The sequence below is a fragment of the Thermobia domestica genome, chromosome 18 (assembly GCF_964235325.1).
Source record: "Thermobia domestica chromosome 18, izTheDome1.hap1.1, whole genome shotgun sequence".
In the NCBI taxonomy this organism is placed as follows: Eukaryota; Metazoa; Arthropoda; class Insecta; order Zygentoma; family Lepismatidae; genus Thermobia; species Thermobia domestica.
Genome location: NC_137471.1, coordinates 140,940,557 through 140,959,429, shown reverse-complemented (window position 1 = coordinate 140,959,429; position 18,873 = coordinate 140,940,557).

Below are 18,873 nucleotides of genomic sequence, written 5' to 3'. Positions count from 1 at the left end.
TTACCCTTACCTCTACGAATATCTAAATACAAAACTTATTGTTAATTGTCTCTTATACTTAAAAACAAATCAATAACAAACTCATCATCTTCTTCTTCATCCACATTCTTTAGGTCTACATAACAACCATGCGAATTAACACAATCATATTTTTCTTTTACTTCATTTAGAGTGCTAATCGAGTTTGGGTCTTTGGTTTTGGAGAATATAGTCATGTCTGGATATTTTTCTTCTAGACATTGTAATCTTGTTTTTATATTACACTCTTAAATTCTTCCAACCCAATACCTGTAACTCTCATAGAGCTTTACTTGTTCTCTTTTGTCTGAATCATACTTTTCTAAGATCTTTTCTAATTGTTCAGTTGTAAGACTCTTTTTAATAATAATAAGTTTAGTATTCTTCCTGGATCTTCAGTATGTGGTGCTGCTATTTCTTTAAGCTTTGTGTTTTCTGTTTTTAATCTTTCCATTGATTGTTCTATCTCTTCTACCTTTCTTTGTGGTTCTTCGTTATTGCGTTGGTATTGTCTAAAACCTTGTATAAAGTAGTCTTCGATTATATCATAATACTTATCGTAAAAATCATCAGATATCCATATTGCAATATCTAAAATTATCTTTTTATAAACATATGTTCCTGATATCTTATTATTTAATTCACTTCCTGCAAGTTTTATTTCATAAGATGAGTTTCTGAAGCGGTCGGAATCCCGACCATTAAGCTTTTTTCATAATAATTGATTCGTCTTTTAGATCTTATATTTTCTAACCAATGTTTAAATTCTTTACCACCATCTTTACATAACTTGGTAGTGTTAAAGTATCCTGCACTCTTATCTATAATCAATGTGAAATCACCATAAATACCATACCAATAATTGTCTTTAATCTGTTCGTAGCAAATATCATTTATACTAAGAGAACTATCCATAGTACTCATATTTATTATATAGAAAATCATTATTTTAAACTTTATTTCGCTCATTTCTATTATCTCATTCAAACTAGCCTTTAATGGTTATTATTCTATAAAAGACATTTATATTTACATTACAACATTACTTTTATCTATCCAGCTATTATGTGAATCATCAAATCCTAGCCATTTAACGTATACTTTATCACGTTTCTTATTTAACATCTTTTCTTTATGTTTCGTCTTTAATAGTTCTGGTTCGTAAAACCTACCTTGCACATCTTCTTCTTCTTCTAAATCTTTAATTCTATACGTAGGCGGATTAGACGCTAATAACAAAAACTTCAACCTAACTTGGCTAATAACAAATACTTCTGTTGACCAGTTAGGTGTATATCCTTTCTCAAATAATCCTTTCGATTTACTTATACGAACATGATCACCTAATTTGTATTTGGGTTTAACACGCTTATATTCTTTCTTATACACTTTCTCCAATATTGTTCGCTCATTCTTCGTATTAACTTCTGTAGGCTTTAAACCAATTGTTCTAGGCATACGATTATTATACTCGCTAACTAGTGTTGGTAATATGTCTATCCATTTATAATTTCCCTGTGTCGTGAATCTTTTCCACATGTTTTGTTTAAGCGTTCTATTAAACCTCTCAACAACAGAAGCTTTCTTACCACTATAGGTTGAGTAATGATTAATCTTATTTTCCTCCATCAACTTCTTAAATTCTTTATTGTAAAACTCTTTACCTTGATCAGTTTGTAAGTTACTAAGTTTTCTCGCTCTTAATATGGATTCAAATGCTTCTGTAACATTCTTACCACTATCTTTAACAGGAACAGCAAACGCATATTTCGAAAACACATCTATAATCGTTAGCAGATACTTATAGCCTTTATTTAATTTGGAAACACCTTTTAATACTCCGCTATCCATTTCCACAAGATCAGCTTTGCCAAAGATCATTGATACCTTTTATAACCACACTTAGTCTGTCAATTTTTTTTCTAGATGGTTTGTGAATTTCTTCTATAATGTCTTCTCTAATACCTTTACCTTCATATAGTCAATCTTTCTTTTTAACGAATTGAGTTTTATTAATTCCACATAAACTACATATACCTTTCTTTAGATATCTCCCATTCTTTGTTCAATTTTAATGGTATCTTTCTTCGTATCTGTTGGTTTCTTACATTTAACACAATACATTATCATTACTATTTATTGTATAGAAAATCAAGAAAAAAATTAATATTCATCATCATTACCTAATACTAAACTCTTAACATAATCATCACTTGATTTGTTTTCATCTTCATCTTCTCATTTTATATACATAATAAGCAATAATAATTTATTTTCTTTCAATGTAGAATCTTTGGATGGTTTAATTGTTAACTGATCATACTGACAACCTCCCTAGTTCTTTTCTAGTTTGGGGATGTTACAAGTGAACGCAGAGAAGTTACGTTCCACTCACCATCTGAAATGAGTGGGAATACGATGTATAACTAAGCTAGAGGTAATATTTCTGTTCATGTTTATGCGGGGATTTCTGTGTCTAAATAACAACTCCAGATTTCGAGAATAGAATTAATGCTGTATTTACTTAACCTTGTGTAAGGGCGTGTAAGGTGTTGTGTATAAATTCGGGTATTTAGAAATGCCAGTTCTAACACTGCATATCCAAACATTTAGCCTTCGACAAATGTTTAAGAAAGTAGCACATACCTTTGGATGTCCGGTTCTGCTTCTCCTGGAAATGCTGGTCCAATATTCTCCTCCCAATTGCCAAGCCACAGGCTGGATAATAACTCGCTGGCAGGTCACTCCAAAGGGTGGAACGGAGTTAAAATCTGAGAACGGTCTGAGATGTAATTTGCTTACGCCGTAGTAATTCGAGCGTTCGGCATAATAATATTTCCTCGGTACTACACAATAAGCTTTCTAAGTTCGTTTAGCGAAACATTGACTCGCTCAAATTAAAGAAATCTGTTTTAGAAATTCTACTAGTTCGAACTTTAATTTCGTTCTCCGGTTCGTCGTCGTTGTTCCGTCTCGCCAACTCTCTGTCTCCTCTGACTCCGAGTCTCTTCCTGTGACCTCTGGTCCTCTGGTTTTTGTTGGATTTCCTGCAACCTGGAATTTGCCTCTTCTGCATGACGTCAGAGGTGCGTTCTCTCTCTCATTTAGGAAACGAAACGGTTTCCTCATTGTGGCCGACGACTGGCAATCCTTGGAATGCCCAGACTCACGATTCCTGGCAGTTCTAACATACCCGAGAAGAGTGTCTTGTGTTCACAAGCATCTTACATATTTACTTACATCAAATTCTACCAATTCTTTCCAATCATACATTAATTGAATTCTGATTTTAACTTCCTGTAATTAAATAACTTGCTAGTCAAGGCGTAACATATACCAACATTACATAATTATTTCTACACTAGAGAGCAATGCCAATCGTTTATGTAATTTGTTTTCGTGTATTATTATTTCCTGACATTTTACTGTTTTCTGTGATTCTAATAATAAAAATCTAAATCTTTATTAAAATACGATCGACTGAAAAAAAACATAAAATAAATAAAATGTACAGGCTCTGCCACAATACATATTAAAATATAATGTTAAACTTTCAACTAGTGTCTCATTTAAAAGTAGGTCTATAAGATATTTATTGAGACTTGCTTCTATATGCATTATCCTACCTCTATAAAGAAACTTGTAAGCAGCAGCTAAATTATATACAAAAAAGACTGGCTTCCCATCATCATCTTCTGCCAATCGACATGGTAATTCTACAATTTTTTTTCGCGTAAGTAAATTAAGCTCTTCTTTCACTGATTCTAGCTGTTCTAATATTAAAACATCTTGTTTATCAACAGCATTAGATACATTAACCAATCTTTTATTCTTAAAATCAACCCAGAATGTGTAATTTGATCTAAAAACTTCTCTAGACTCTTCTTTTCTACTTTTAACATTACCAAAAATATCCATATTTATTATATAGTAAAGGTCTTTAGGAAAGCTCTCTTTCTATGTACATTAAAACAAACAATAATTGCCATACTTCGATAGCAGAATTTTTATTTGGTTTAATTGTAATTATATCATTCTTCTTAAAGCTAAAAGGTAACTGTTCAATCAAAGTATCACCTAAATATATTTCTAAAAAGTATTTATCCAAACTTAATTCCATGTGCATTATTGTACCATTATAGAGAAATTTGTAGCCATTACAGAGATTAAATATTCTAAAGATTGGGTCTTTAACATTCTTAGTTCTGAATCGGTATAATAAACGTATGGATTCTTTCTGCAAATCAATTTAGTAGTATCCATTTTAATCTTTTGAAAATCTTTTTTTCTTTATGTATGTGTCTTGTAACGTTTTTAATACATCTTCAAATCGTTTTCTATCGTTCTGTAATTGATCTTCTATTGACCTAAGTTCACTTACGCTAACAACATCATTTAAATTCTCCAACAATTTTAATTTTTCTTCACTAATATTAACATCACCTTTTCTATCTGCAACATTACCAAATATATCCATGCTCATTTTATTATAAAGAATGTCCATCCTAATTTTTCAAAACATTTCTTTAACATCTTTATTTGTTTAGGTGAATATTTAAAATCAATATCAACATGAACATCATGCTTTTTCAACAGATAGTACAATACACATTTTAAGTTAATAAACAATACTCTTTTCGGATAATGTTCTTTAAAGACCGCGTGTAAGTTTTCGAACTCGTTTATAAGTGTTTCTTCCATACGTTGTAATTTTAATGGTTTTTGAACGGTAACGTGATAATGTATTAAATAGACATCATCATAATATTCTATGTATTTGTTTTTCTTTAGTACTTCTAGAGCATCTTTTGTTGATATTAAATCTTTTGGTATATCTCTAAATTCATCACTTAACACCTTGAACACATCTTCGGAAATAATTCTATCCTGTAAAGCTTGTAAACGAAATAACTGTAACTTAAATCTTTTTGTAGTATCATACCATGGTTTTCTTGCACAACCAGCTTTCATTTCTTCATTAGTACTGTAAAGCCAACTACTCTCTAGAGAACAATCATTACAAATGTAGCTATTCATACCTTTTGTTAACGACTTACTAACACAATTACTGCATTCTAATTTTTTAGAGCTATAATTTGACAGCAACTCTTTTAAGGTAATTATTGGACTTAACTTTTTCAACTCTTCATCCGTGTACAAAAATTTAGGTATTAACATTTTCCATAAATCAATAACTTTATATACGTTGTTTCTATCTTTTAAGTCTATATCACTGACATACTGAAAATACTCGTAAAAATTATATCTATCTAGTGCATCTAGTTCACCTCCATACTTCTCAAAGTAATCTAAAAATCTATTGTGTATAGTTTCCATATTTATCTTAAACAAAACTTTTATGGATACAAACCATAAAAGCCCTTAAACTTAATAATATTTAATCATTTTTAATCATATACATAACGTCACTAAAAGAATACCCTTGATTTAGAAGATTTAAAACCTTAACACAAAGATGACCACATATAACTGAATTAAAGTCTTGTATTAGTTCGTTATTGTAAACTAAGTTTTCGGTACCAAGATATTGTACTAGTCGTTTAGGAGGAAGACCGCCATAAGAATCGAACACATACTTTTCGTTGTTATCTTTCCAATAGCATATCCAATGAGTACCAATGTTTTCTGATTTATCGAAGTTAACTATACCACACTCATTTACATAGGGTTTTTGTGGAAGTTCGTCACTCATAAATACACCTCTGAATCGTTTAATCTTTAATTCTTTAACCAACCTCTCTATATCGAAGTTGGTCAATGGTTTTAGTTTTTAACTTCTTTGGTTTACCTGCTCCTTGTTTTTTTTCTATAACCATATTGTGGCTTTTTTGTTCTTCAAGTTCTTGTTTAGTTTTCTTAGCATCAAGTACAGTTTTAGTAATCGCTGCCGCACCACCTGCTAATGAACCAACTGCTCCCAAAGCTGCTTAAATGGCTGGAATTGTAAAGATAAAATCACCCATATGCTCTTTCTTAATCTTTTTCATTTGTGCAGTAGTTAGAGTTAAATCCATTCCTTTACCTTCTTTAATTTTCTTGGATTTATCGTTAAGTTGTTTCTTTGTTAATACATGATCGATATTTAAATCCTTTAGTTCGCTGTAAGGAACACTAAACATACAACCTTTAATAGAACACATCTTCTTATTTTTTAAAGAGAAAATCTTGGTTTGTAAAAGTTCCGGTGTTGTAGCTCCACCAAAATCAATTAAGGAATCATTCTCATCTGTTATCCTTATCTCAAAATTGTCAACCTTGTCTTTAGATATAGCGAAAAATAATGGATAAGTAGGCTCGTAAATAATACTATTTTTAAATTCAGCATCTGTTTTAAATGATGCTATAATTCCTGTTTTTCTATGTGTATGCTCCGTGTCTTTAAGAAACATGCCATTTGCTATATTACAGTGAACATTTATAGTATCAAATGGATGAAACTTTGTTGCCTTATCTCAAACATGTTCTATGTTACTAGCTAAGTTTTTCTCTCTAAAACCTAATACGGTATTAATGGTATCTAAAATTATATCCCAATGTATGTTAAATATTTTAACTCTATTGTTCTTTTTGTCCACAGTAAATTTAATATCTTTAAAAGGATCGGCGGAGTATGGAAGCTTTGATCTAATATATTTTTCTAATTCTTTTAAATTATATTGACCAGGTTGAGCTATAAGTTGCTCTGAAAGTATATTATCATCGCTACAAAATGTTAATTTATTATTTTTTCTGTAATGTTTCGAGTAAGATATGTACTGTAAACCCAACTAGTCCTATACTTAAAGAGTTGTTACTGTTGTCTAATTCATAATGGAGTTTCTTCTTTAAAACACAAGTATCACTCGTTAACTTAAATATCTTAACCATTTATTATATAATAAATGAACGAGTTTGATTTACCTAGAGATATTCCAAGAGAGAAAGTAATCAAGTTAATAGAAGATATCATTCAAAAGTTAGAATACAGCCTAAAGAAGAAAAAGAGAAAACTATGAATTGTTAGATATGCATACTACACTTTGATTAAGTTATCGGTTATACTTTCTGCAACATCTGGGTTTATTAATATTTTTATACCCGTAACAATTTACTCAATATTAACAACATCTCTTGCAACTAGAAGTGCTATAATAACAGGTTTGTCTTCTAAGTTAAGCATAAGCAAAAGAAAAGATGAATATAAAACCATTGTCACTTGTATTATCTTCTTTAAAGAACAGTTAGAGATGATAATAACATTAAATGGCGAAATGGATGAAGAATATATAAAAACTACGTTACATAAGATCAGAGAACAACTTAAATATATGAGATCATAAAAGGTGCTGGCATCTAGGGCTTAACTTATAAGGACCCGACGATTTATCGGATCTGAATCAAAATTTTTTCTATAACAAATGAGTAAGAAAACTATTAATTGGAATGTAAAAGAGATGAAAAAAGAAACAACAGCTAAGAAAAGAAATGGAGAACTTATAGCTGATGATATTCGATGTCTTATTGTGGGTTGTGGTAAGACTTTTTTGTTATTTAACTTCTTATTACAGCCAGGTTGGTTAAACAATAATTACTTCTACATATATTCTAAAAGCATGAACCAGCCAAAGTATGAGCAATTAAAAGAACGATTTGAAAAAGCAGAACTAAAGTTCAAGAAGCATATAGCAACGTTCTTAAGCAGTAATGATTGTATTGTACCTATTGTTGAATGCGAAAAATACTTTGTCGTTGTGTTTGATAATTACATTTTAGAGAACCAATATACTGTTAGAAATTACTTTACGAGAGGTAGAAATAGACATTTAGACTCTTTCTATCTTGCACAGACATATTCAAAAGTACCTTAACAGCTTATAAGAGATAACGTTAACTTCCTATGCATATTTAGACATGATACTAATCTTAAACATGTGTATAACGAGTTTGTTGGAGGAGATATGTCTTATGATAAATTTAAAAAGATATGTTCAAAATGTTGGCAAGAAGATTATGGTTTTATAGTAATTGATATGGCAAGGAAGGTAAACAATGGTAAGTATAGGAACAAGATAAAACACTTTATAAACGTTTAACGTTTTTCACGTTTTTTGACGTTATTTTTGACGTTTGTTTGTTTTCTATATAATGAATGGATGAGAAAGAAATTAATAAGAATATTAAGTTAAAGGAGTTCTTGATAAAGGGCTTCAAATCTTGGAAGAAAGAAAGAGCAGGTATATACGATAAATTTAAGACAGAAGAACAACCTGTAATTGATGCTATCCAAAATTTAGGAAGTGAGATCAAGGAAGTAGCCGAAGAAAATAAAAATCTAATAACTGAACTTGTTCCAGCTGTACATAAGATGGTTTCAATAGATCCTAGTCTACTAGAAACACTTAAAAAGATAACTTATGATAGTCCTCCAGGTAGTAGTGATACACCTATAACAGGAGAAATAAAACAAATGAGAAAACAAATTAAAGACAAAGTCGAAGGAGTAGAACCTTTAACGACAGCACAATCATTTAGTAAGATTGCAACAAAATATTATAGTATAAGAAATGATAGTGTATTTGGAATAAGAGCTGTAGAAGAAGATCGAAGAATAATAAATAAGATAGGAAACTCTGAAGTTAAAGTGAGTGGTGATAATTTGATAATTAATGACAAAACTTATAAAGGAACAGAAGGTCTATGAGAATTGTTAACGATGAATACTAATAAAACCATTGAAGATTATGATGATGATTTTGAACAGTACAAGGAAATAATAATAGAATCAGATGCCACCTTCCAAAAATATAATCGAGATAAAAATGTAGCATCTAATAGAGGTTCTAAGTACAATAATATTATCAAGCCCATTTGGGATGATTATATTAAGCCATATTTACCACCAACACCAACAAGAAAGAAAACACCAAACTCTGGGGAAGGAGTAAAAATATACAACGAATTACCTAAAGAATATATATGTATGGATGATGTGAGAAAGTTAATTGATCGGTTAATAGTTATAGATGGAGAAGAAAAGGCTGGTAATAATAACTTTTATAATGAGAAAGTAGGTATAATGAGTATGATTAATAATATGCTTTCGCAATTTATTCCTAATGATTCGAAAGGTATATTTTATTTGATTAAGATCTTAAATACGTTACCACCACAATTCTGGAATGATGAGAAGCTTGGAAAAGGACTAATGAATAAGATTTTAAACATAAAGGGGATACCAGAGTTACATATACCAGGATTTTCTTACTGCGGGTCTTTTACGAAGCTTGAAGAAAGACTAGAAAGAGGTGATAAAGGTTTTAACCCATTAGATGAGGCTTGTAAAGAACACGATATATACTACAGAGACAATAAAGATACAGGGTCAAAACATATTGCAGATAAGGAACTAGAAACTAAAGCATGTAAAAGAGCATTTAGTAGTGATGCATCAATTGGTGAACGATTAGTTGCTTTTGGAGTTGGTACTGCTATGAATGTTAAGGTTAAGTTAGGATAGGAATTATAAGTTTTTAAATGTTATTATGCATAATTCTTTTATGGGTACATTCCATAAAAGCGTTGTTTCAAGATTTTCTTAATAATAAATGGATAGTATTGAGAGTTACGAGTTACAGAGTTTTAAACCTAACTCAAGAACATGTAATAATTTGAATGAAGCTAACAAAGATATTGAGTTTAATTTCGATATGGGGGAAGGGTTTATACATCCACACAAAGCAGATTGTCATATGACTTTTGAAGTTGTTGGTGCATCAGCTGGAGGAACATTTGGTGCAAATGATACTATAAAACTTGTAGATAACTTCTTACCATTCTTCTTTTCTCAAATTGAGATTAGAAAGCATGGAGTTGTTATAGATAAGATTGAACTACCTGGAATAACATGTACAGCTATTGGAACATTAAAGATTTCCAAACCAGAAGTTGAATATCTAAAACAAGCTGGATTTGAAACAGATGATAAACTTGGTCTACGAAAGGACTTTAGCGTTTTGTACCCATTAAGATTAATTCCTGGCTTTTTAAGTGATTATAAAGAGTTTATGTGGAAAGGTGGATTGAGAATAACATTTACAAAAGCTAACAAGAATAACGACGTCTTGTACAAATGGACTGGAACAGGAGCAGGTGCAACAGCTCCTCATCATGGAAAAATAACAATAAAGAATATGGAGATAAGAATGCCTCTTATTGAATACGAATCTAATTACGAAGGCAAGTTAAAGTTGAATATTCTTAAAGAATCTAAAATCATGTTTTCATTCCATACTTATCAGTGTGTTCAGAAGACTTTTGTAGGTTCTTTCTTGGAGTTCGATGTTGCCTCAATTTAATTCTAGACAATTTGATATGCGTGATTTCGTAATTGTAATGTTCCAAACTGATAGAAGTGGCAAACAAACAGCAGATGCAGGTAAGTTCGATCATTGTAAGGTAAAGAATATCTATCTTAAGAATGGAAGGAATGAGGTATTTCCAAAAGAATCAAGAAACTTAGGTATTGTTAACAACGATTATTTTAAGATGTATGAAGATTATACTGTATTTAAGAGAATAACATGTGGTAATACCGAAATGTTCTATGATCCTAAAAAGTTTATAGATAACAGGCCAATGTATGTGATTAATTGTAGTAAGAGGAAGAATGTATCGGTAAATGAGAGAACAAGCATGAAGATTGTAGTAGACTGCAGAAGCTGTTGCTGATAATACCATGCGATTTTAATTGGACAAAAGAACTTTACATACGATCCTAAGAATGATAAAGTAGTAGAAGAGTTTTAGATAGTTAAATGTATTTTTTGTAATGCTTATGGAAGTTTTCCATAAACGTTATTTTAAAATTAGCAAAAATGATTAAAAAGTTTTTTGGTAAAGATAAAAATTGAAGAGTGATCATTGATTTTCTATATAATAAATACGATGGCGAGTCATATTGAGCTTTTAAATAAACTTAAAAGTCTTGAGCAAAGCAAGTTATTTGATTAAGAGAATTAGAATTACATACAGAATATAAGATTGTGAAAATGCAAAAGTTTAAAACTAAGTTTGGAAAGAGCATTTTAGTTAAATGCAAAGAGTTTAAGGTCTTTCTTCCACCTAGATTTACAAAACACTTAACAGATAAAATGTTTGATGAAATCATTAAAGATGGATTAAAAATCAAATACACTGTCTAAAAGATAATTATCCAACTGTTGAGTTCTGTACGTAAATTTCAAATGGGAAGCGGATTTATGAAATTTTCATAAAACGAACATTTTCCTTATAACAAGTAAGCTATGGCTAATTATTTGAATAAGAAAAGTGACGTTAGAGCATTGAGATTCCTTCGCTTAGATGACTTAAAAGAGGTAAACCGTACGAGATAACATTATGGAAGTTGATCCAAACAGAACGTTATGGTCAAAGAGTTTTAGTACATTTAGATGAGAAATATAAGACATTATTACCACAAAGATATAATGATGATACTGACTGAGCAAGTGTTGAAAGATATGAAAAATATAAACTGTTTGTTAAGTATGAAGGTTTGAAAGATTTAGATAATGGTTATAAAATGCATCAGTTTTACTTTAGAATGATATCATCAGGTTTGCTTTAGAAAAATAACAAAAATGATTTAGAGAAAAATCTGAAGTAATAAATGGAGTTGTTAGTATCGAGCCCCAAAAGAAATTTATTCTTACTAATAATTTCAATGTAATCATTAAGAATGTTCAAGAAAGCACAGAAGTCGTCTTCGAAATCAATGGTTGCTTATTCAGCTTGAACTGTGACCAATGGACTGAGTTTAAGTAATCATTGTTTCCCATAGAGAACGAAGTTGGCAGAAGATTCTGTTATCAGTATCCAAACTTGTAATTTTAAGTACGTTTTAAATTATAGTTAATTGATTTTAAGAGCTTTATGGTTATAGAGCTATAAAACTAAGACCTTTGGACATACAGAATGCAATGCCATTTGAATTTTAAAGATCCATATATAAATAAGATAGTTATTTAAGTTTTTCTTATATTATCCTTAGAGTTGTTCAATTTTCAAGTCATTCAAAAGATAGCGGATATATTTCTTTATTGACTGCCGTTTGAATTTTGAAAATCGATTAATATTTGACGAAGTTACAGCAAATTCAAAATAGCATCCTTAGAGTTAAGCAGCCTACAATACATTCAAAAGATAGCAAATTTATTTGTCTATAGATTGCCGTTTGAATTTTGAAAATCGGTTAATGAACAACGGAGATATAACGATTTTAAAAATAGCACCCACCAATACGCCACTGATGACAGGGTTGGTTATCGTGTACAAAAAATTATCATGTTTACCTTATTTGGTGGTAATTCATTGGTAATAGTTTCAAACCTTAATTCGTAATTTTAACAATTCTGGAAAAACGTTAAAAATAATTTGTTTCCATCCCTGTTTTTAGAATTTGTCTCACAACTTAGGATTTAATTCTATTATTTTGATATGACTAAGTGCTGATAAGAAGGGGAGAGAAGAGAGAGACACGAGCGGTGTATGAGGTACGTTTTGGCACTAGATGCTAACTCCGCCGAGGAAGATTATAACGGCGAACATGTATTCGCATGAAAGCTGACCGTTGCGAGAGGAAAGTTGACCGACGAATACGTCGTCCCGAGCTATGCCTAGCCGTTAAATTCAATGTTGTCTATATGGGAGGCAAAGAATGCATCGCCGTTACTTCGCTGTTAATCATTCTCTCTCTGTTTCTATTGCACAAACCTCTTTGTCATTCAGAACTGGTACTCGAGTCGTTCAAATGAACCAGTGACAGATCACCTGTTTCAGAGTAAATGCTGCATTTGTTATATTTCTTCTCATTGAATTTTTAAAACTAATTATTAACGGATTTTCACGATTCAAGTGTCAAATGAAAGCTTATAAACTGGAGATTAACATGTAATAAATATATATTGTGTAGGGGTAAGAGATCTCTGTCAAAAATGGAATACACACCTTGCTATGGGGGACATTATAAGATAGAAGAGATGAAAGTTTTTAGTTATAAGTTTTAGATATATAAGTTTTTATGGTTTTAAATGTCATAAAAGCCTATTCAATCTCACTTTAACATTGTTGTTATGGAGATACTTTGCGCTATGTATAGTTAGTTGGACCCCTTATGTAAGATGCTTTGTGCTTTCCTACTGTGCTGGTCAAAAACATTAGAAGGGGGAAAAGTGTCCTACAACATACATATGTACACTACTGAAAACGAATTTTCTAAAGATAGTATACTAAGAGACATTCTTCTGCCTACTATTGATAAGGCAATCCCTGAAATGGAAAACCGCTTTGAATCATGTAGCAAAATAATTAGATCGTTCACCGCTCTACATCCAAAAAGTGAAAACTCTCTAAATTACATCATCGTCTAGGCTATGGCGTAGCATTATGGAAGTAATCTGGAAATATTCAAATGTGAACTCAAAATCCTTTCAAACACAATTAAGTTGTATGAAGACAAGAAAAAAACAAACTTGATTCCTTTATGTATTTCGTTGATCTTTGCGTCTATAAAAATTCATTCCAAGAAACCTACAAGCTAGATATCATCTCAATATACCAATATAATGAATTGCATCTCAATATACTGAATTGCACATGCGACTATACCAATTTCTAGTGCTACATGTGAAAGATCATTATCATGTTTGAAAGATTGAAGACATATATGAAATTCAGTGACTGATGATAAGTTGAAATTTAACCAGTCCACTAAGACATGTTGTTTATGCAGTTGAAATTTGCAATAAGCCTACTGCTGACTGATTAATTGATTGGGTGATTATCGTTTAGCGTTTCCTTTCATCAGCAAGGCTATATGAGACGTGGACGTGGTACACAGTTTTGACGTGGAATCCGAACCACTGTAGTTCAAAGCTCCCTCACCGGGAATCGATCACCAAAGGCACGCTTACTAGCCACTAGACCAGTGAGGAAGGCTTCTAATAATGTGGTTCATTTCTTATTAGGAATAAATTACAGGTGATTTTATTTATTATCGTTTAGTCAACGTAATGAAGATGTCCGAATTACAGTATGATAAACTGATTGTGAATGTAGTAGTGCAAGAATTGAACCATTATGTGATCGACAATCCAGCTTACAAATTCCTTGTCAGCCTCGCTCTAAACCCTGGGGGCGCGGTGGCTCCGTGGTAGAGCGTTCACCTCTGGTGCCTGGGGTCCCGGGTTCGATCCCAGCCCCGCCAAGTGAACTTTGTGGTGGACAAACACCGTGCTCGTGGGTTTTCTCGGGGTTCTCCCGTATCCTCCCACTTTGTTCATTCCACCATTTTTCACTCATCTCTCATCATCACCGTCTCCTTTAGCCTAACCGGAACAACCGTAAGACGTAAAACTCATAGATTTCATTTCATTTTTCATTTCATTTCGCTCTAAACCCTGTCACGAAATCAGCCTAAGGCATTCAAAGTAAAAGTGTTAGTTCTCTGAAAATGTTAATCCTCCTTCGTCCCATCCCCATTGTTAAGAAACCAACTACCCAACCCCGAGTCGGTGAAGCGCAAATCGACCTACAACCGATGCGAATATTGTGGTCAGGAACTGCATCAATTAGTAAGTATACAACAAAACTAGTAAATCCCAGATGTGTTAAAGCAGACCTTGACCTTCAAGTTTTATTGTATTGCCAAGACTCGAGGCACGTTCATTGTGCTCTGTAGATAATAGCAATGTATCCGAAACCGTGCTTCAAAATCATACCTGTGAATTGTCAGTCTTTTATCAAACTAATTTTGGCTGACGGGCCAAGGCCCTATCAAGTAATTATGATGTAATCACAATCATCGAAAGTTTTTTTTTAAACAGACTGCCATATTGATGGGTAATTCTTTCATAAAAGATATCTAGTTTTTCGTCAAGACAGAAATCTTGAACTATCAAATAATTACAAAGGAAGGTTGTAATAATAACAGTATCAAAATTACAATGTATTTTATATAAATTCTTGTGATCTAAATTTTGAATATGTAATTGTCAAGCTCTCCAGTCACTCACTAAAGATGTTTATTTGCGCAGTATGCATTTCTCCGAATACAACTGTAACGACATATGAGTTGTTTTATGAATTATTGAGAGTAATGTTCCAATAGGTAGCAACGTTCTTTGTATAGGAAACTTTAATATAAATCAAATAACATGTTATAATTTGGCCTACTTTCAAAGAATTAAATAAATGTATAGAATTAAATAACTTCATGTCCCTGTGTGACTAAATGTCCCGTAATGACATTCAAAATAGTAATGGTCGAATCTTAGACTTAGTACTCTTAAATCTTAACGACGTTTCTGTAATAAAAGTGTGTTCTCTTGTTACTAATGAATTCATCACCCAGCTTTACTTATCTCTATCCCATTTAAACACCTCGAGAAACATAAGAAATAAGTTAACGAATCGGGTTTTAATTTTAGAAAAGCAGATTTCCAAAAGATGTGCATAGAACTCTAAAGTAAAGTGGGATTGCCTTTTGCAATCGGATGATGTAAATATTGCAGTAACAAACTTCTATCAAATGATTAACAACAATTTTGAGTATGTGTTCCAACCAAAAGACATATCAGCGGAAGTTATCCATATGTTGGTTTACTTATAATTAGGGAAATAGAATTAAGACGTACCACTCTAACAAGTGGAAAAAGGGATCGATAAATGCACTTTATCATCGCGATCAATTTGAAATACTGTCTAAAAAAATAAAATCTGACGAAATCAACCTACAATACTTTTATTTTAAACTTAGAATGCTCTATCGAAAAAGACCCAAACCAGATCTGTTGTTTTATTAAACGCAAAACACATTTGTCATCAAGCACCCTTACATACAATAGCCATGATATCCAACGTGCCAACGAAATAGCACAGGCATTTGCACATTATTTTTATACAGTTTACAACAATGTACCCGCCACATAAAACGTTGACTCAGCTTTCTAATCGGACCGAATGTAATATATTAAACAATTTTCAATGAAATGAAATAAACCTCGAAGAAATAGAAAATTCTATACGAGCGTTGAAACCAAAAGCATATTGTGGTCCTGATAACATTCCTGCTTATGTTGTGAAAGGTTGCAATGATCTATTTGAATACCCACTCCGCATTACATTTAATATTTCTATAAATATTCCTTGCTTTAAAAATATTCTTATATATAAACGCAGCGGCGCAAATCTGTCTTCAACTTTCGGGGGGACGGGTTCGCATATTTTTTTAAGCGATGTTCAAAATATTTATGAAGTTGAAAAACAATGCTCAGTGGAAGATAGAGAACAGTTGTCGTGAACATTGGAAGGTGGGCACATTTGATGCTTATACTGGTAATGGGGGGAGGGGGAGATGAACTCATATTACATTAGATGAATCTAATTACTGTTGTACTATATATAAGGCGATCTAGATGAAGTAGTGGTACATATCAGTGCCGTGAACACATTCTGAAATCTGAATATATGCATATTTATAATTGATATGTTCCTACTGAGGCATCCACAATGATCCACATTAAAATTTTATTACACTTGTTTTATAATAATATAAATAATGACTTCCTCGAAACTATGAAGAAAGAAAATCAATTATGTATGATACAACAATATGATGGTGATTTCAATAGCATTATAGCAATCGTTACAGGAATTAAACAAATAGTTGGAAATAAAGTAACTAATTAATGACAAATTTAATGTAATGAAGTTTCAAATCTTTACATCATTAAGGTGAAATGGAAAAGCCAAGAGAAAGCAATTTCATTTCACTTTCTTTTGTGGCAGTCGGACACAAATCACACCTATCCCCAAAAAACACTTTTTAAATTGGATTATTGGGGGGCAAGCACCCCAATTCTAAGGTTGGTGGGGACATGTCCCCCTTCATCCCCCGGAATTTGCGCCAGTGTATAAATGTAATTTTGTTTTAGTTTTTATTTATAAATATTAAAATTATATAATAAAGTAGTTAAATTTCAATGAACCATGATGGTGCAGGTATTCAACATTCTTAAGAGCTACTCTTGTTTATATTGATTTAAAGAAGCTACAATTAGATAATACATATTTCGCTCGACTTTCTATGAAGCCACAGCTTCATTAGTTGCTAGTACATAAATTTCCTACTTTGCAAGGTCAAGCAGTTTGCTTACTCTATAATCTTAATTAAAAAAAAAGACTTCGGTCATGGAAGTTGCTACTAAAACAACAAAAACAAACACCTGCCTCAAACAAATACCATCCCCTCATAATAACCATGAAAAAGTCGTTTTTTTTTATCGAAGATGTTTGAAGTCCTTTGAACAATAAAATGACAGCTCAGACATCAAGAATGTTCTTTTTCTTTTTGTAAGTTGTTTCAATCTTGCTTTTCAATTCTGCACATGGAATGCGTTTCCTATCTTTTTGGCTCTGAACCAAATGAGTCCACATGAGTGCGAAGTGAGCGCGAGCTCGCGCTCGCTCGGGCTCACGCTCATTTATCTCAACTACGCTCGCGATCACTTTTCTCAACTGAGCTTGCACTCACTCGGGCTGGCGCTCATTTCTCTCAACTGGGCTCTCGCTCACTCGGGCTCGCGCTCCTCTCTCTTGACTGGGTTCACACTCACTCGGGCTAGCGCTCATGTGTCTCAACTGGGCTCGCGCTCATTACTACTCGCAATCACTTTTTCCAACTAAGCTCGCACTCACTCGGGCTCGCGCTCATCTCTTTTGACTCGACTCGCGCTCATTCGTACTTGCGCTCACTTCTCCCAACTGGGCTCGTACTCACTTGGGCTCGCGCTCACTTACTTCATTGGGGCTCGGGCTCACTAGTACAACGCTAATCTTGCTTCAAAACGACTTTGCATAAAGTCTATTATGTCTAACATAACATAATCAGATTCCTTGATATTATCATTTTGGGCTCTTGTAGAGTAGGAGACATATAACTTTTCCATGTCCTACCCTAGCGAACTGTTGTTAAATTTGTTACAAGGAAGTAAAGTTAGATTTACATTGAAGTTTCACCATCCAAGTGTGACGTTTGTCACGTGGTATTATGATGGGGGCAAAGACGAAATAAAACGAACCCTACGGGACTTCCAATTCCATTCGCTTGCTGACACTCACGGGCAATGGGAGTATTCCGAGTGGAAAGGAAAATAAAAAATGGGAATATTCTGGCTTTTTCTACTGGCATATAAATTCCCGGGAAGGAATTTATTTCCATTTCTTTACTTTATTTTCCAAATTATAAGAAAAATACGATTAATCACTTCATTATCATGTATTATCATTTACTCCCTGGGTTTAAATAATTTGGAGTTTAAAAAGATTTATATTCTTTGTCCTTTTTTATAACTTTATTCGTTGACTGTTGCTAACAATATAGGGCGATATTCAGAGAGATTCGTTAATCGATGGTTAATCACAGACTAGTTAGTGTCATTCTAGCTCATTACTAAGTAAGGTAATGAGCTACAGAAAATAGTAACTAACGTGTAACCTGTTGGCGTATACATGTAAATTTCATCACTTGTTAGCCAATATTCGTTGACACACAAAATATCAAAAGGAAGACTACCTAAAAATAGCTCAAGTTCGGCTAGTTTGTTTCTTATTGATTGCAAATTTAAATGAAGTATTAATAAATTTTGCCTATCTATATTTGAAAAAAAGTTGCGATTGTTTTTCACATCTATTAAGTTATTTACATCATTCATTTCAACACTCTTCGTTAGACTTGAGGTTTTTACCCGGCCCCACATAGTATTCAGTGTATTCATGGAGTCGGGTGTATTCAGTTTC